This window comes from Meles meles, chromosome 9, assembly GCF_922984935.1.
Source record: "Meles meles chromosome 9, mMelMel3.1 paternal haplotype, whole genome shotgun sequence".
NCBI classification, from domain to species: Eukaryota; Metazoa; Chordata; class Mammalia; order Carnivora; family Mustelidae; genus Meles; species Meles meles.
In genome coordinates this window covers 25,411,745-25,432,855 of record NC_060074.1, presented here as the reverse complement: position 1 = coordinate 25,432,855, position 21,111 = coordinate 25,411,745, and positions in this window count along the sequence as shown.

Genomic DNA, 21,111 nt, shown 5'->3' with positions numbered 1-21,111 from the left:
TAAAAAAATAAAAAATAAAAAAAAAAGGGGTGGATTGGAACAGACATGCATGGAAGGAGGACACTGTGAAAAGATGTAGGGACAAGAAAGCCATCCACAAAGCAAGAAGAGAGAGCTGGTCCAGACTTTTCCCTCACAACCCTTAGAAGGAACCATCCTATTGACTCCTTGATCTTGAACTTCTAGTCCCCAGAGCTATGAGGTAAAACATTTGTTGTTGAAACCATGTAGGTGGTGGTTCACCACTATGGCACTCCTAACAAACTAATACACACACAGTTGGCCAGTGTCTGAGGCCCTGTAGCTCAGGATGTAGCTTTTAACCATCCTCTGTGAGGAAGTTACCACATTTTAAAGTAAAACTCAGGAGACTTGTCCATGAATACACAACTATCTACTAGAAGAGCTTGGATTATAATCTGGGTGTTTGATTCCAAGTTTAGTGGGTTTTCCTCTCCCCCCAAAAAAACAACTTTAGGAAGCTAAGGGATATATCTATCTATATATATTAGAAATATATATATATATATATATAAATGAAAAAAATACAATTTTAAAAGGCAACAAACAAAAAATACTTGAGAATACCCATTTAACTGCCATCCAAATTTAAGAAATGTTAACATATTATTACATTTCCTTCAGGTTTTTTCTTCAAGAAATAAATCATTATAGATATTTCTCTTAAATTTCATTCGTATCATTCTTGAACTCCTCCTCCAAGGCAAATACAACCATTAATTTGGCTTATATTCAAGCCATATTTTAATATTTTCAGTGTATTGTCCAGTAAAAATAGTTCTGCACAAAGTAATCTTGCAATGGAAATCATTGAACATTTTTTGTGTGTATATTTATAGGAACTTTCTTTAGATTAATGCACCTAACACCCAGACTGATAGGCTAAAAGGAGGCACTTCTCCATTTTCACTAAATATTGTCAGATTGATCTTTAAGTCGTTTATACCAAATCATACTCTCACAACATATGAGAATTAATATTTCCCCATATCTTTGGTATTGTCATATTTTAAGTTTTTGGAAATCTGGTGTAATTTTTTATAAGATTTTATTTATTTATTATTATTATTTTTTTTAAAAGATTTTATTTATTTATTTGACAGAGAGAGATCATAAGTGGATAGAGAGGCAGGCAGAGAGAGAGACAGAGGGAAGCAGGCTCCCTATTGAGCAGAGAGCCCGATACGGGACTCGATCCCAGGACCCCGGGATCATGACCTGAGCGGAAGGCAGCGGCTTAACCCACTGAGCCACCAGGTGCCCTTGTTTGTTTATTATTGAGCATGTGTGAGCGGGAGGGAGGGCCTGAGGGGGAGAAAGACTCTCAAGCAGACTCTACACTGAAGATGGAGCGTGATCTCAGGACACTGAGGTCATGACCTGAGCCCAAATTGAAAGTTGGATGCTTAATTGACTTGAGCCACTCGGGGGCCCCAAGCATCTGATGTAATTTAAAAATTTCATATATATATATGAATTTCATATATATATATGAAATCTTAAAATTATATATATACACACACTATACATGTATATGTATACTTATACAGCCATATAGAACATATAGTATTGTTTCCATATTTGAAAATTATATATGAAAGCTATTATACTTTACGTATTCTACTGCAACTTGCTTTTTGTACTTAATATATTTGTGAGATTTAGCTAAGTTGATATATACTTTTCTATTTCACTCATTTTCATGACTATATAGCATGCCATTGTAAAATTATATCATGCTTTATGCATGCATTTTCCTCTTGGTGGATATTGAAGATATTTCTGATTTTTCTGGCCATGGCAATCAATATTGCTGTGAACATACTTACACATGTCTTCTTGCACATACATGGAAGAGTTTCTCTATTTGGCCAGGAATGGAATTGCTGAGCCATAAGATAAATATGCCTTAAATGTTAAAATACTGCCTAATTATTCTCTCAAGTAAATTGCTTAATTAAAAAAGTAGATTACACACCTATCAGCAGAGTATGAGAGTTCCCATTACTTTATACCCTTTTTAATAACACTTGGTATTATTATATTTTAAAGTTATTAATCTGATAGGTTTAAAATAGTAAGTCGGTGTATGCTGGTAAATTGACAATAGATGAAAAAAAAAGTTCTAATTTGCAACATCTCTCCATTTGCTTAGTGTAAATACTGGCACCATGACCAGTATCAAGTTACTAACATGACCTCACTGAATATTGATAGTGTGGAGTTGGGGAGCGATGGGTACAATCAGCTCTAGCATGATCATTCAAATGGTTTCCTTCCACACACCACCAGTCATGTTTACGTTTCTCTTACAACCAGTTAGATTGAGCATCTTTTCCTATGTTTTTTCATCATTTGTGTTCTTTATTATATAAAATTCTGCTTGTGCTTCTGACCATTTTTCCCTTGGGCTGTTGTTCTATTTGTTGTTGATTTGTAAGAGTTTATTTATTTTAGATACTAATTATTTGTTGGTTATGAATGATAAGTATCTTCTCCCAACTTGTCCTATCTTTTTACTTGGCTTAATGGTGTATTTTGTTGCACAGAAGTTAAATTTCCTACCTCAAGTTTATAAATGTTTACATAAATTTTATTTTATTTTATTTTTATTTTAAAGATTTTATTTATTTATTTGACAGACAGAGATCACAAGTAGGCAGAGAGGCAGGCAGAGAGAGAGAGGGGGAAGCAGGCTCCCCGCCGAGCAGAGGGCCCGATGTGGGGCTCGATCCCAGGATCCTGGGATCATGACCTGAGCCGAAGGCAGAGGTTTTAACCTACTGAGCCACCCAGGCGCCCTGACATAAATTTTATTTTAAACATGTGAAGATTCTTGCTTCTATTTTAACATTTAGTCCTTTTGGAATTTGTTAATAGAATGAAGTAGGGATTTTATTTCATTTGTTCTGATAGTATTTATTTGATCTGCCTTTCATTTATCATTGATCTAAACTGTCCCGCATAAATCAAATGTGTAGGCTGTTTATAGGTTCTTCAGTTTGTTTCATTGGTCACTTACATATTTATGCATAAATACTATACTGTGTCAAGCTATAGTGATAATGGTACTTCCCTGTATTCCATCTTGTTCTCCCACAAAGTTATTTAAGCAATCTTGGCCGTATAGAATAGTGCTTAAGAGCACACTGGAGACCAGATGGAGAGGGATCTTTGTTCTGTCTGTCTGAACTTGCATAAGATTTTCATCTTTTTGTTCCTGAGTTTTCTCATATGTAAAATGGGATGAAATAGTGTCTACCTTGTAGATATGGTTATTATGGATATTAAAGAATTGCATGTGAAGTTTTTAGAAAAGTACCCAATTCATAAAGAAGGTGGTTATGTATTTGCTGTTACTGTGTAAACACAATGTCAATTTATCAGGTCTTCTAAGATTTTCATTGAATTTACATGTTAATATGGGGAACAATTGACATCTTTATGATACTGAATTTTCTTTTTCATGCAAATAGCCTATTTCTTCATATATTTAAGTCTTCTTTTTTAAAAAACCTTTTAAGATTTAAGATTTCCCTGTGGTATCCATATAGATCTTTTGTTATATCTCTCATGAGTACCTTTTATTCTTAAACATTGCTATAATATGTACCTTAAAATTTTAGACATTTACTTTGATAGGAGTTTAAGAATCAGTTTAAATTTCATAAAGCATTTAGGAGATTTTGCTAATAACTTTATTAAAGTTGTGGATGATTTGGAGGATAATTTTTCTCTTTATAATATTCCATTTATGAACATGGTATATGTTTTAAAATTATTTTTAAGTCCTAGGAAAGTGGCATATAAGATATGTTAGTGTTATGCTTAGGTACTTTATAGTTTTTGATTCTGAGTGTACATTTTCTGTTTGAGTGTAACTATGGATAGGGATGTAATTAATTTTTGCCTATTGTTCCTATTGCAAAACTATTAGTTTTTGCAGTTTGTCTGAAATTTTCTTGAATCTTCTAGTGTAGATAATTATATCACCTGCAAATGATGACAAATATGTTTTTGTACAAATCCTGTGTCCTTTTAAAATGATTTTTTAATTGACTTGAAAATCTAATGAAATGTTGAGCAGTGAGAATGGTGGAAGGTAATTGTTAACATTTTTCTTTAGTAATCCACAAAAACCAACAGTTAGTGGCTTGGTGAGATCTGAAATTCTATCAATAACCCATTTGTACTTAGTTACACTAATATCCATTGGATTATTTTGCATTTTGAATAGATCTTTTAAGCTGTGTTTGAGTTTTTTTTTTATTTTTTTATTTTTATTATTTTTTATTTTATTTATTTTTATTATTATTATTTTATTTTTTTTTATTTTTTATTACTATGCATTATCATTTGGGAAATATTGGTTCACTGAGTTTTGTAGATATTTTACATGACAAATTTCATTATACAGCATCAAAAGAAGTCACATTCCTTAATATAACCACCTATCTCATCAAAACAGTCTTTAAACATTGGGACATTATCAAGCTTCTGGTCATGATTATAAGTTTTCCAAAATTCTCATTTTCACTTAAAAGCTCAAATTTTATCAACTGGCAATAGGTATTGTCAGTTTTCCTAAAAGTGACAGATTCACTACCTCATGTTTTGAAAAAATGTATGCCAAAACCAAAGTTTGATAGCCATAATTTGTCTATTAGTCATTCTTTCAAGTAGAAGTGGTGTTCCATGAAAAAAGTGGTAATTTATTTTATAATTCAAAAAAACAGTAATGTCGCAAGATAACTTGAGTTTGTGAATATGCAGGAGAAAGTGCTTTATGCACTTCTCATTTTATCACTCTGAATACTAAAAAGATACATATACATTGGTTGAGATTTAATAAAACAAGACTACCACTTCATGGAGCTCATCCTTGAGTGATAGTGGCTTTCTGGGAGGGTTATTTTCTGCAAGTAGATGGTAGTAAAACAGAAAGCACCACTCATACAGTTTAGTGTCAATGCCTGGGTTTTCATAGTTTACCCACCAGTGTTACTGCAATATCAGTATAATTGTCAACACAATGAAAGTGGCAAATAAAATCTTCATATTATGAAAAATATGATTTTGATTTTGTATATATTTTCTAATTCCTTTAAGCTTTCAGTATTATTTATTAGGTGTTTCTCTCAAAAATAGATTAATGCTGAAATGAGAAGTATCCCATTTGATGATCTTTTATTAGGTAATTTTAAACCATTTATATTTGTTGCTATTGCTGGCTTATTTAAATTTAAATAATCTCTTATATTTTCTGTTACATGTTGTTTTGCTTTTTCTTTTCCCTACCTTATTTTCTGGCTTTTATTGTTGTGATGTGAATTGATATTTATTTGTCAAGTTTTTTTCCCCTGCTACTTTAAAAGTTTGATATTTGATTTGGGTTTTTATTATATATATTTTTGTTAAGCAGATTAACATCATCCTTATCACTGTCATCATTATTATATCTTAGCTTTTCTTTTATATTTTATTTCTTTATTTCTCTCTGCTTCATTTTGACTGAACTTGCCTTCAAATTAATTACTTCTCACTTTGTCTGTATCCAGGGAATCACTTATAACCTATATTGAAAGTTTTATTTTAGCAAATTTTAGCTAATTTTTAATTTCTAAAAATTCTAATTTTTTTTTGTCTACTCATTCTTGATTCATATCTGAGTGCTTTAATTTCACAATTTGTGTTGCTATTTTATGAAAATTATTCCTTTATTTCTTTGAGGATATAAAATATACCTACTTTAAAGTCATTTTTGACATTCCTAAAATTGAATTTTCTTCTCTTAGCTCTGTTATTTATCACATACTTGAAATTTTAGTTTGCAATTCTACCTTGAGTGACAGTACTTTTCCATGTTCTCTGGGCTCGTTCTTTCCTGTCTGTGGTTTTGTAGACAGACTCAACAAATACTGTGGCTTCTCCTTATCTAAAGCCAGGTTTCATACTGATGCTTCTGTGCTCTTGTCCCATAATAATATTGGAGAAACATCTGTATGACTCAGTTGTGATCTTTTGGGCACCCTGGCTGGGATCCTACCTACTTGGATGTTTCTGCTTCTTCGACGTACCCCCCCCTCCCCCCATCTAAGTATGTCACTTCATATAAACCACTGTCCTGGGAATTTGTATAGCTTTTTCAGCTTTTAAAATATTTCTTTTATCTTATTTCAGGTCTTTTATTTAATGCAGTTCGCCTGGCTCAGGTATTTCTCCACATCCTTTGTGAATCAAAATCCCAACTGCTTTTTCTGGTTTAAGTTTTCCATCAAAAGAATGTGCTATTTTGGCCCCTTGCCCGGCTTTCCCACAAATATGTTCACAGTCTAACCCCCAGTGTGATGGTATTTGGAAGTGGGGCCTTTGAGAGGTAATGAGGCTCAGATGCAGTCATGAGGGTAAGGCATGCACTGAGGAAAGGCCACGTGAGCGTGCAGCAAGAAGGTGGTCATATGCAGGCCAGGAAGTGGGCTTTCCCCAGAAACCATCTCTGTTGGCACCTTGATCTCAAACTGCCCAGACTGAGAAATAAATCCCTATTGTTGAAGCTACCTGGATTGTAGTATTTTGTTATAGCAGCTTTTCTGGAATCTGGTTGATTTAGTGCCTATGGCCCCTAGTTACCACTCTTTCTGTTCTATTTCCAGCCCTGTGTATATTTACATATTTATAAAGATGTCTATGTTTTAAATATTTTTAAAGTATTCAATCTCTCAGTACTCTGTGTGTATGTCATGGAAAAGGTTGAGGCATTAATTCAAGACACCATCTTGATTGGAAGCCTTTAGGCTATTTCTTTAGGAACTTCTATTAAATAAAAATGTAAGCTCAAATAGTAATACAACAGAGATGGAGGTACTGGATTAATTAGTAGAATGTTTAGGACAGGAGCAATTATGCATATTGAATTCTCTGCAGCACTCACCACAATGTTTTGCATGTAATAGGTACTCATTATCCGTTAAGCCCCTGGCATTTGCAGATCTAACATTTGTGGTTTTGAATTTTCCCAAGTGACCTCCAGAGGGCCCTGAAATTTTGCTACTCCCAGCATGAGCATCTCATGGTGACTTTGGTTCTCTGTTCTTTATCAAGTGATCTTTATTGCACACAATCATCAAATGCTCACAACTGAATTTTTTTATGTGTAGAATAGAGATGAAATAAAAGAGACATGATCTAATAAAAAATTAAAAAGGGGTAAATTTATGGCTTGGACATATAAAGGAAAAATTTTTAATAGAATGGGGTTCTGAAGAAAACTAAGAACCTCTGCAAAACGTTCTGTAATAGGGAATTCAGGAATATGTAGAGGACTCTGGAAGTATTCGTAATGAATGTCAAATGTCCTCTATAAATATTTGTTGATTGGAAGTAATTTGAATTGGTCTTGGGAGTTGGCTATGGGATATGAATTGGGAAACAATAGGAAGACTCCTCTGTCCCTAAAACCCTCCCCTCCTATTATAGTGTCTGATATTACATCATGAAAGACTCATTACTTTGTGGTAAGTATTGGCCTGTCTCTGCAAGTACCTCTTTACATTTATGTTCATCTGTTACTGCGCAGGGAGCAGGCACATGGTCACCAGCCCTTTAGGTATAAAGGTCTCAGATCCATGGACCAGAAACTTTCTCAACATCTCTTATGTGCCAGAGACTCTTGGAGGTATTTGGTGGAGATACAAAGATGACACAACAGTACTTGTCTTTTGTGAATTCACAGCCCAGTGGAAACATGGAAGGAATGAAAGAGTAAGACATAATGTAATGAGTGACAGTAATTTAAGGAGTGACATTTGTATTAATGATGTTATCCTCTGGTAGCTTAGAGGAGAGAACAATCAGTGATTCCAGGAGAAATAAGAAAAATCTTCAGAGGCGCAGTCACATTTGTATCTTGTGAGGGACTAGGGGAATTTGCTTACTAGGAAGAGACGGGAATGATTGTTAGGAGGATTCTGAGCACCTATGTCCAGATCTGGAAGGTGAAAAGATGAGAGAAATGAGGGTCTCAGAAAAGGGGTAGGAATGTCAAAGACAGTTTATTTCATGCCATTGTCTGCTCTGCTCTGGCCAGCTAAGAAACATGAAGAAAAATCCTTCAAATCCATGACATGAGGCATTATTCCTCACCTGAGTCAGACTTCAGTGATTTCATTTTATTGATTTTTACTGGATGCCTGGGGTAGAGTGAAAATAAAGCTTGCCGAGAAGTCTGAAGACTCAGCTTCTAGACTGGTTCCATCACTTATTAATTCTGTAATTCCATGCAAACCATTCAGCTTGCTAGTGCTTTGGTTTCTGCAGTATGCAACAGTGGTAACTGTTCCAGCATTGCGGTGTTTGCCGAGGATCTCAAAAAGTGTATTTGAAAATACACTGAAAACTACAGAGTACTACACAAATACAAAATTAAGATGAAGTATCTTTCAGCAAGTTGCTGGACCAGGACAATGCAGGGATCACCAGGGACGATGTGTCACCAAAGGGTGGGTTTAAGGCACACAGGCTAATAGAATGGTAGAGGAGACTTATTGCCACAGAGATATTTTCTGAATGGTAGTTGAGCTGATGGCCAGGATGAGGGTTCATGTACTATACGCTTGGTTATCCCAACCCTCGTCCTGTTCCTCATCTGCCATTTTGTAAATGAGGATATGACTATAGCTGGGGATTTACAAACTCATCTTTAGCAATAAAGAAACAATTTAAGGGAATGCCACTTGGGCAGAGAGCATCACCTTTGTCCATGGGCAACCCCTACTTTAGTAATGAAGAAAGGTGATTAGAGCTGTTTTTTCTTTAGCACATACTTGCTAATTCAGCAGAAACTGGAACCCCCATCTCTTATTACACTGTTGTCTTTTGTATTTTGAGGAAAACAGCATCCCTACTTTTTTTTTCCATGATACAAAATTAGCTAAAGACTAATAAGTTAAAGTGGTAACCTTGAATTTTGTGAAAGTTAAGGAAAATTTAATGCCACGAGTTGTACATCTGCAACTGAAATGAGTCCCAGTGCACCCCTTCTGCTCTCAGATTCTGGGCCTGCAGATAAAATACCAGAAGACATGCAATACAATGAAAATTGGTTCTTTGGGTATCATAGCACCTTGACTTAGAAGGGCTTTAACCTTGGCCTCATGCTTCCTGTGGGGCCTGTTGCCTATGCTGTGTAAGTGCTAGAACTAGCAAGCAGTGCTCAGAATTTTTCATCTGAGTAAAATTAAAAATGAAACCTTCAAAGTCCTATCGATCCTAGGCGTGTTCTATATGCATTAAATTGAACCTAATGGACTGAGAAATGAGCATTTCAGCACATATAGGTAAGAATTATTTGTATGAGAATAGATTACTCACATGCCCTTTATCCAGCACTATATGTATTTATCGACATGGCTAGGTAACACCAAAGCATTCTGTTGAATCTCTCTGAGATAACGAGAATCAATTTTCATTCAGGCCACTTAAAGTTTGCTCAACATTAATCCATCATTAGCTCTTGGCTTTGCTTCTCTAAAATGTAAATGGACAAGATTTAATGAATATTTTGACCATTGGAAACACAGAGTAAGGGCCTTAGCATGAATACAATACAGAAAAAAAATGTGCGACTATACAGATTTCTGAGCTCCTGATCATTGACACCGTGTCTTCATTTGGCTTGTTTCTCTGTGTTGTAATGGGTATTCCCCCATCCCTGTAGTTTTTCCTTGTGCAGTCTTACCTGCTTCTGGATTTTAACTACCTCTATATTCTTAGAACTCTCTTGCCTATATCCCTATCTTGAACTTGGCCTTGAACTTCAAACTCCTATAGCCAATGGACTGCTGGAAAAAACCTCCTTAGAAATTGTACTGTCACTGGCAACCCAGCATATCTAAAAGTTTAACTTGTCATATTGCCACACCCCCAACCTATACAAGGGAAGCCTTGTATTTTAGGTCTCACTTGGGCTTTACTGCTCCCTCCTCTCAGCTCCCATATTCAATTAAGTCCTTATTATTTTATTGCCTAAATTGAGCTCACATAGACCCACTTCTTTTATCCCTAAAAACAGTGCTGTAGTACAGACTCCCACTATCTCATGTTTTGAGAGCAGCTGTTTCCTAATCCTGCTTCCAGTATAGTATCCCTTTCCCCAGATGCACTTTCATGTAGCTGGAACCAGAATCATCTCAAAAATATGCACTTTGTTCCACAAAGTTCCCCTTCTTTAGAATCTCTCATTGGTTTCTTAACATCTACCGACTGATGTTTAACTTCTTAACAAGGCTCACAGATCTTTCCTGACTTGGCCTGCCCTTGACTTACTAGCTTTGCCTCTCATCCTGAGTGTACGGTGGATTTTGCCCTCCATACTTGCAACACTCTTTCACACTGTGTGTCTTTATTCATGGCCTTTCCTCAGGAGGCAACAGCCTGCTCTTATTTCCACCTCCAGTTAGCCCTGATTCCTCTTTCAAGACTCAGCGGCAGCATCCTTTCTCCAGAAAGCCTTCTCTGAAATCCAATTTGAAGTAATTAATCCTCTTTTATGCTCCATCACATCCTCTGCATACCTCTCTATATTGAAATTTTATTGAAGGTTTTGTGCGTGTTTCTACTTGACTAGACCATCAAGTTTTTGATAAAAAGACTGTTTTGTCTTCATCTTAGTGCCTTCAACAGGAAGCCTGATGCCTTCCATTTGGTAAATGATTAAAAATGTTTCTTAAATTGTTTTTGAGTTAAATTAATACATTTTACACAGAATTTCCTTTTCTTTGGCTGAGAGCTTTGGAGACTTGGGTAGACTATTGAAAAAAAAACGGGAGAATTCTTAGCATATTCTCTGTGTCACTTATAGGTTAAAATAAGAGGTTTTTTTCTGTAAGTCATAAAAGGTATACACTAAAGTTTCAGCTTAATTTTTTAAATTATGCAATGTGAGTCACCACATAGTACATCATTAGTTTTTGATGTAGTGTTCCAGTATTCATTGTTTGCATATAACACCCAGTGCTCCATGAATTCTATGCCCTCAATATACATCACCAGGCTAACCCATCCCCCCATCTAAAACCCTCTGTTTGTTTCTCAGAGTCCGCAGTCTCTCATGGTTTGTCTCCCCCTCCAATTTTTCCCCCTTCATTCTTCCCTTCCTCCTTCTAATGTCTTCCATGCTATTCCTTATGTTCCACAAATAAGTGAAACTATATAATAATTGACTTTGTCTAGTTGACTTATTTCACTCAGCATAATCTCCCCCAGTCCCATCCATGTTGATGCAAAAGTTGGGTATTCATGCTTTCTAATGGCTGAGTAATACTCCATTTTATATATGAACAACATCTTTATCCATTCGTCTGTTGAAGGGCATCTCTGCTCTTTCCACAGTTTGGTTATTGTGGACATTGCTGCTAGGAACATCGGGGTACATATGGCCCTTCTTTTCACTACATCAGTATCTTTGGGGTAACTACCCAGTAGTGCAACTGCAGGGTCATAGGAAAGCTCTATTTTTAATTTCTTAAGGAATCTCCACACTGTTTTCCAAAGTGGCTGTACCACTTTGCATTCCCATCAACAGTGTAAGAGGGTTCCCCTTTTTCCACAACCTCTCCAACCTTTATTGTTTCATGCCTTGTCAATTTTTGTTATTCTAACTGGTGTAAGGTGGTATCTCAATGTGGTTTTGATTTGAATTTCCCTGATGGCTAATAATGATGAATATTTTTTCATGTGTCTATTAGCCATTTGTATGTATTCTTTTGAAGAGTGTCTGTTGATGTCTTCAGCCCATTTTTTGACTTGATTATTTGTTTTGTGGTGTTGAGTTTGAGGAGTTCTTTATAGATCTTGGATATCAGCCCTTGTCTGTAGTGTCATTTCCAAATATCTTCTCCCATTCCGTGGGTTGCTTTTTTGTTTTGTTGACTGTTCCTTTTGCTGTGCAGAGCTTTTTATCTTGATGAAGACCCAAAGGTTCATTTTCACTTTTGTTTCCCTTGCCTTTGGAGAGGTGTCTTTAAAGAAGTTTTTGTGGTTGATGTCGAAGAGGTTACTGCCTATGTTCTCCTCTAGGGTTTTGATGGATTCCTGTCTCACATTGAGGTCTTTCATCCATTTTTTTTTAGCATCTTTTTTAAAAAAAATAACATATAATGTATTATTTGTTTCAGGGGTACAGGTTTGTGATTAATCAGTCTTTCACAATTCACAGCACTCACCAGAGCACATACCCTCCCCAGTGTCCATCACCCAGCCACCCCATCCATCCCACCCCCTCCACTCCAGCAACCCTCAGTTTGTTTCCTGAGATAATGAGTCTCTTATGGTTTGTCTCCCTCTCTGGTTTCACCTTGCTTCATTTTTCCCTTCCTTCCCCTATATCCTCTGTATTGTTTCTCAAATTCCTTGTATTGGTGAGATCATATGATAATTGTCTTTCTCTGACTTATTTCACTTAGCATAATATCCTCTAGTTTCATCTATGTCATTGCAAATGGCAAGATTTCATTTTCCCGATGGCTGCATAATATTCCATTGTATATATATACCACACCTTCTTTATCCATTCATCTGTTGATGGACATCTAGGCTCTTTCCCTAGTTTGGCTACTGTGGACATCACTGCTATAAATATTGGGGTGCACATGCCCCTTCAGATCACTACATTTTTATCTTTAGGGTAAATACCCAGTAGTGCAATTGCTGGGTCATAGGGTAGCTGTATTTTCAACTTTTTCAGGAACCTCCATGCTGTTTTCCAGAGTGAGTGCACCAGCTTGCATTCCCACCTTTCTCCACATCCTTGCCAACACCTGCCATTTCCTGACTTATTAATTTTATCAGCTTAATTTTTTAAAGATATTGGCTAAAAGTTTCTGGGAACCTATTGCACTGCCAGGATAATAGGACTATTGCTATCACATTTAACAACATCTAATATATATACATACACATATATGTATATATATATATATAAAATACAGATAGCATATATCCATTTTAAATATTAGAAATGTAAATACCTTTATGTAAATTGTTAATAATTAATGCCCAACAGATTAAGTAATTCACAGCCATCTATAACTGCAAAGACTGTACCCATCATGTGACCATCTGCATCGCTTTTGAAGAAAGCCCAAACACTTTATTAACATAAGAATATTAATAGGGGGTATTAACACGTTTTCTTGGTCATTTTATAAATTTCCTAACAGTCTGAATCATGAAAATAGAGAAGAAGCTAAAGCATCTAATTCCTCTGGAAAACAAAACAGAACAAAATAGGAGGTTAACATAAGAAACATAATACCACAGTGCCTTAATTGTCTCCTCTCTCCCAAATATCGCATCTTAAGTGGATCTGCTAGAAATGAGCAGAAGGTATGCATGTTACAGGTCTTTTTACAGATGTCATTATGATCATCTATGTCCATTTCTCTGAGATGAGGTGATACACTTATTTCTACATAAATATGTTTGTTATAATGAACTTCCATTTATTTGGGGGTTTGGGGCCAAAATTTACCTGTTGGGCCCCTCATCTAAGGAACCCGTAATGCACAAGTTTCTGGAAATGAGGAAAATACTTTGTGTTTAGAAAAAAGTAGATTTATAGTCTTGATTGGATTATTTGCTCTTTGGGTGTTGAGTTTGGTAAGTTCTTTATAGATTTTGGATACTAGCCCTTTATCTGACATGCCATTTGCAAATATCTTCTCCCATTCTGTCAGTTGTCTTTTGGTTTTGTTGACTGTTTCCTTTGCTGTGCAAAAGCTTTTGATCTTGTTGAGGTCCCAATAGTTCATTTTGCCTTGCTTTCCTTGCCTTTGGCGATGTTTCTAGAAAGAAGTTGCTGTGGCTGAGGTCGAAGAGGTTGCTGCCTGAGTTCTCCTAAAGGATTTTGATGGATTCCTGTCTCACATTTTGGTCTTTCATCCATTTTGAGTCTACTTTTGTGTGTGGTATAAGGAAATGGTCCAGTTTCGTCCTTCTGCATGGGGCTGTCCAATTTTCCCAACACCATTTGTTGAAGAGACTGTCACATTTTTTCCATTGGACGTTCTTTCCTGCTTTGTTGAAGGTTAGTTGACCATAGAGTTGAGGGTCCATTTCTGGGCTCTCTATTCTGTTCCATTGATCTAAGTGTCCCTTTTTGTGCCATTCAGGAATTTTTTTGTTTAGAGAGACTGACATATCCTCCCTGAAATAAGAACACCAAAAAGAAGGAAACAAATGCAAAACTTTAGTAGTAAAAGTGACTTTGTATCTTGAGAATTCCTGAAATACTTAATTTTGATCATTTATTAATCTACTCACTTAAGAAATATTAGATGAACACCTGCTATGTGCCAGGCACACTGCTAAGCATCTTGTCAATGTGTAACCTGGTAGAAGGGACAACCAAGGAATAATTTACTTAGAGAGTCATGGATTTTTCCAAAAAGAGAAGTCAAAGGGGCTGTGATAGAACATCTTAAGGGACCAAACTCAATCAGGGTGTGGAGTTGGTGTTCCTTAAGAATGGTAGGTAGGCTGAGAAGTGAGGGGTGGAGAAGAGATAGCCAGAGGAAGGAGAGGAGAATGGTATATTGGTCCAGGTTTCCCAGGCAAAGATTATGGAGCAGACAATTCCTGCTAAGATGAGCTGTCCTCCTCAGGAAACGTGTTTATACTCTAAACTCTCTAGTGACCCTACCTTGGATGTCATAATGCTTTTTCCTTCTCAATTTAAAATCTGACCTTTCTGAGCTCACCTGTCAGGGAATCTTGCTCCTCTTTCTTGGTAGTATAAGACTTTACTGAAGAGTGAAGGCAGAAGGTGATAAATGACAAATTCAGCTAGAAGTGATGAAACACTACAGTAAAGGGCAAGCCCTCTCCTTCAAAAATAGAAACTTAGTGTCATTACTGGAGCTCCTTAGCATCTCCTTCTTCTTAGAAGAAGCTCCCAATGCAGGGGTCCAGTAAATTCCTAGATTAATGTATATTATTAGATCACTCTAAGAGGAAAAAAATTACAAGTTTATATAGATTTTCCATTTCTTCATTATCTCTGATCTTTGGGTGAGATTTTGGATTTTTTTTTTTTAAGATTTTATTTATTTATTTGACAGAGGGAGATCACAAGTGGGCAGAGAAGCAGGTAGAAAGAGAAGCAGGCTCCCCGCTGAGCAGAGAGCCTGATGCGGTGATCCTAGGACTGTGGGATCATGACCTGAGCCGAAAACAGAGGCTTTAACCCACTGAGCCACCCAGGTGCCCCGAGATTTTGGATTTTTAATCTGAATAATTACATTTCTCCTAGGACATAAATTTCTCCTAAGGATGTAGTTTTAGCAATAAAATCTTTTTTCCCCCATAAAATAAAGAGAAGCAACAATATGGATGAATCCTGCAAACAAATGTTGAATGAAAGATGCTAGGTTCAAAAGATAGCTTATGATTTGATATACGGTTTCAAAACATGCAAAAGTGAATTTTGTTGTTTGGGAGTATTCTTGGTGGTGTTATCTGTGATGGTGGTGAGGGGGTATAGACTAGAAAGGGTCACCGGAGGGCTTCTGGGGTGCCAGAGATAGATGCTATACATCCCATGTTATAAGTATTCTTATGATATGTGGGTTTTTATTTACATACAGTGTAAGCCAATACAAGTTTTTTGGTTTTGTTCACTTACAACAAATAAAGGAAGAAAGAATTGGCCTTTGCAAACATGATTCTGGCAATATCTACAGAGCCATTAAGAAGTGAGACTTTACAATGATCTAGTTTCTTTGATCAGCTCAATAGACATAAATCAGGCATCCCCAGAAAATTACTTTGGACCAGATTATTTAGTTCAACCTCAGGTCTGATTATGCTAAGTATGCAATTGCTCAAACTAACCAGTTTTAAAAATCTGTATCTCATTTTGTGCCAGAGTGGAGGGTTAGAGAACACATTTCTAGGTTGTATTTCATGGCATACATGATGCATTTCCAATGTGCCCTTTTATATCTCCAGGAGACAGCAGAAGAAAACTGTGTGGTGCTGTATAGCCAGTCTACATATAGTGGATTTATACATACTGAAATGTAGATTTTATGGTAAACAAAGAATATTTTTCTGAGTTGACATCATTTCAATGGGGATGTGAGTTTGATGACTAGCCTTCCATTTTCTGTGAGAGCAAATCAATGGGCTGGAATATGTGATTACAGATGTATGTTCTGGTTTTACTTGGGCAAGTGCAAAGAAGGGAAATGTATCATCGCATGCTACATTGGTGTTGAGAAATATCATAATTCTGTGTACCGCTCCTATTTCTTAAGTTACTTTATGCTTTTCAAATGTATCATTTTACAGCTTTGCTGCTGTGACCCTGGTTTCCTTGCTCATTGGAGGATAGCTGAAGGTTGTTAAAAAACAAACAAACAAAAAGCCCCAATCCTAATGTTCTAATGAAGCTATTATAGGATGCTGACTCTGGAGTCTTGGTAGCCAGTGGCCTGGCTGTGGATGAAAAGCACTCTGCTGGAAGAAAGGGGGTGGGGGATGGAGCACTGCTTGTCTCTGCTCTAGCTCATGAGTGGTGCTGGGGCCTCTCTTACTACTATTTATATTCCAAGTATGCCTTATAGAGCCGTTTAATAGCTCATGAGTTGGAAGATACAAGTGCGTGTCTAAGGCAAACTCAAGCAATTAAAGTTAACATTCCTGAGAGAAGAGTACTTGTTGGGCTGAGAAACAGGCAACTGAGTGGTAAGAAACTCCTGGAACATTGCTGGGTTGTCCTGAGAACTGAAGGCAGCACCAGCCCAACCTGTGGGATAGGACTTTGTCTCCTGTAAACAAGTGAAGTGCCTTGGAAAACATTCTCTCCTAGCTGCCTGCAAGTATCCTTTGGGCATACCTGGATGCTGAGGGAAGTCCTCCTCTTTTCATCTTCTAGGAGTGGTGCCCCCAGGGCCATATTGGATAGTTAACAGAGCAGGTAACTGGAAGATAAGGTCTCTTAAACAGAAACGATTATCTAGTCGCAAAAAAAAAAAAGAGAGAGAGAGAGAGAGAGAGAGAGAGAAAAAACCCAAACAAAAGCAAACAAAACCCCAACCATATGTTCATGTTGATATTTTGCACATTTAATAAGAAATACTGTTTTCTTTTTTATACTATATCTCATTGTCACTGCAATGATCTTAGACTCCATGACAGCTTATTTTCATTCCCCTCTGCAACTCCGCTTTGCTTCATGTTCAGCTTCTCTCTGAAATCGATGGACCACATGAGCCACAAATGATTAGGGATGGAAAATTAAATCTATGAACAAGCAGAACTAATGAAATGCTTCACAGTAAGGCAAAGGTGGGATAAGAATTACTGTAGGCTAAACAAGCCTTCAATTGTTAGGTACAAAAGTGGGAGCAGGGTGTACTAGCTTGGAGGAGGCAAGCGTAGCAAGTATGTGATCTCCGTGACCCAGCCATCAGTCCACCATAATGCCCTTAGCTGTTTATAATTTTGATAGGGATGTAGACCTGCTGCTATTGACACAGAGATACAAATATATACATGTATGCACCCTAGAGATTTTATTCTTGCAATTTACAAATTGTATGCCTTGTATTTATATATCCAGTAACCTCAAATCTTATCTGCAAGATGATGCTTCACATCTTTTCATTATTGATGTATAAGATTGTAACATAGGAAACTTTTTGGCAATTGGTTTCAAGTCTAGTCTTATAGTTTACAGAGTACCTTCCCATACTCATGTTGTCATTTCCAAGTATTTGGAAAGGGATTCTTGCTCAAAAATATCTCTTTCTTGTTTCTCATGCTTTTCCCCCAGGGCCATAACCTTCTGTTTCCACAGTTGAATCTGGCACCAAGTAAGAAAAGTCAATAAATGAGCCTAAAGATGCAAACACCATTGAAAAATGGCATTACCCAAATTTCTGCTAAGAAGGAAGGATAAGTTTTGATAAACTGCAGTGTACTGGGTACCCAAAATTGGATAGAGGAGAGGGAATTCCACTGGCCAGCAAACTGACTATAGAGAAAGAGGGATAATGACACCAAGACAAATAAGTGATTCCTTCACAGTATGAAGGTGGCCCATTGTTGCTTTTCTCATTTGCTCAAAGCCCTTGGTTTGGTGCCAGACACATATTTACCAATTTAGATGGATTTCATTATCAGCAAAATGGGGCAGTTACGTGGTTGGAGCTGTCGGCAGAAACTTCACGTTATATACTGCAAGTGGACATTGGCTCCTTCCCTCATTCTTCATCCAGTCTATTTCTCTTCTAAAACTCATATTACAAGTTCCATCTCCTAAGAAGACTTCCCACAGGCCATGATGATGCACTGCCTTTTGCCAATATTTTCAGTGTACCTATTCATACGTGGAGCATAGCACTTTCCTGTCTGTTACTGTGGAATTGCCTTGCTCTTTGCCTCAGCAGACCATAAACTCCTAAAACTGGAAAAAATGCCTTATTCAGCTTTAACAAATGTCTAGTTTCCTAGTTGAAACATTGCCTATTGAATAAATGAACAAACTCTTTAATTATTGTGACTGATAAGAGGAAAATACTGAATGGCAGTGATTGGGTTCACCACAAGACAACATGGAGAAATCCCAGGAACCTTGATAAACCTGCTTTATTAACATAATACACCTTAAAAAGTCAAATCTATTCTGAATTTAAACAGTGCTGTGTAGTATTTTCGTTAGGGTTCCTGGTCCATAGCATTTACATGATGAACTTGCAGCAGAGGAATCTTGGAGCCCAGATGAACTTTCTTCTGATAATTGAAAATGCCGTAGAGAGTGGTGCCTTCTGAAATGCATCCTAAGTCACTAGAAAAGTAGGCGGTGGAAGGCAACGATGGCCTAGGAGCTAAATCTCCTTCATGTGTGGATACCTTTCCCTTGAGATGGTAGCTACTGGAAGCCAGAGACCAACCTTTCAACAAGATTAAAGAGATGCTATTAATTGCTATCGATCATGGGTCAACAAATTAAATCGCGGCTGCAACTGCATCTCTGAAAGGTCTAAATGAGAAATGCAGTTAATGGGTCTGGCTGACCCAATGTTGTGATTAATTAAAAAGGGCATGAAACCAAAAAACAAACACAGGCAAAGAAAAATGTAATGGGAGCAGGGTGGACATCCTTGGAAATCTCAAATCAAAAGGCTTTCCCAGGACCTAACTTGTCATTGAATTTTACGTCCTGGGTGTGTGTGTGTGTGTGTGTGAACACACAAGCAGCGAAGGCTGCAGTGGATAGCTACATTAATCCCTTGTTTTGATTTCTAGAATGCCGATGAATGCCAATATGAACATGAAACCAATATTTTTATATTCTGTGGAGAGAGGTGTTAGAAATTTATAAACAGTTTGTATCACAATATACAAGCACATTGCTTCACTATGGGAAGAGTAATATTGCCTATAACTGGAGAATAATTCTGTGTCTCTTGCCATTCTAATCTTTCACATCCATTTCGAGAATACTACTATAAGATGTAAGACCAGTGGAGAACCTTGGCTCTTCCAATGTTAGCTATTCAAACCAAGATGAAAACAGCACTGGCAAATAAAACAGAAAGTGGGCTGTCCTCAAGATAAGCATATCTAAGGTTGATCCTCAATACCTGATATTACCAGTACCCTCTGATGCCCAAGTCCTAAAATGAGATGATATGCTCACCCCTCCAAGGAAAGCATGCGTTCCACATTATTGGTGGTGGTTATTGAACATCAATATCCTTCTGATCACCTGAACTAGCAACATGGACTACTTTAATTCTCGAATCCCCACTGGACCTGCCATGAAATCCTTTTGCCTCAACTGATTTGTTCGACCTTCACGACTATAGAATCAGATACTCATTACTCCTTCCTGGACATTTGTAATTGCCTCTCATTAGTGTCCCCCACCTCCCTCTCTCCAGACCCTAATCCATCCTTCACACTGCTGTAAAAATTGTTACTCCACGACACAATATGGCTATCTCATCTTCTTTTTTGTTGTAAATATAATGCACAGGATCAATAAAAGCCAAATCCAATTTTTGTAGCATGATCTTTCAGGGCCTAACAATTGGGTTTCCTTCCTGGACACATCTCTTACCGTATCCCTCTATCTCTAACCTCAGTCACATTATACCTGACTGCTTGTCACACTTCAAATAGCCTATTCATTTTCCTATGCTACAGTATCATCCCCTAAATGCCCGTTCAACTTGTGCTCAAGCTACAGGAACCAAATCCAGGTTACTTTATTCATGAAATCCCTTTTATGTTATTGCCAGTCCTGATAATGCTCTTGTTATGTGCTATGCTCTATTCTAAGCTTTTTTATGGATTGTATTCTGTTTAATTCTTACCACCCCCTAGTTTCTAATTGTATGAACTGGAGAAAAATCATAAAACTTCTTCGAATCTCAGTGTTCCTGTCTGCAAAATGGGAATACCAGTGTATAATTTCATGGTTATAAAGACTGTTGAATAAATGAACATAAATCATTGTCTCATATCAAGTAGTCAATACAAGTGTCTGACACACAGGAAGGTCTCAAGAAAAGGTAAGATAAACTTCCCATCCAAATTCCTTCCTAAACACCCACTTCACACAAGTATTCATTGGGAAAGTTCTATAACTCAGTTTTTAAAGCACTTTCCTAAGAGTGCTTCTACTCAAAGCCAGGTTGGTAATTGGGATTAAGTCCCAACTACCAACCTTAATCCCAAGTATTGGGATTAAGTTAGAGTTTGGGCTTCAAAGAACTATGAGTTCAGGATTTTCAAAAGTTAAAAAGAAAGCCATCAAATCATTGCCACAACTGACAATATTTGAAGTATAAAACAAATTTTGAGTACTTAAAAGTCAACTCATTTAATTTGTACTCTATGAAAGGCATGATGATACTGGTTTTACCTGTTCATTAAAAGAACAATGTGTCTTCTGGACGTATGAGTTTGGTCAGGAAGAATCAGGTATTCACACCAGGCAGTACAGTGTGAGGCTCCCTGACAAGACTGTCATTCCAATTCAAGTTATAAATCCCTTCCAAATATGGTAAGAAGGTATAGGTG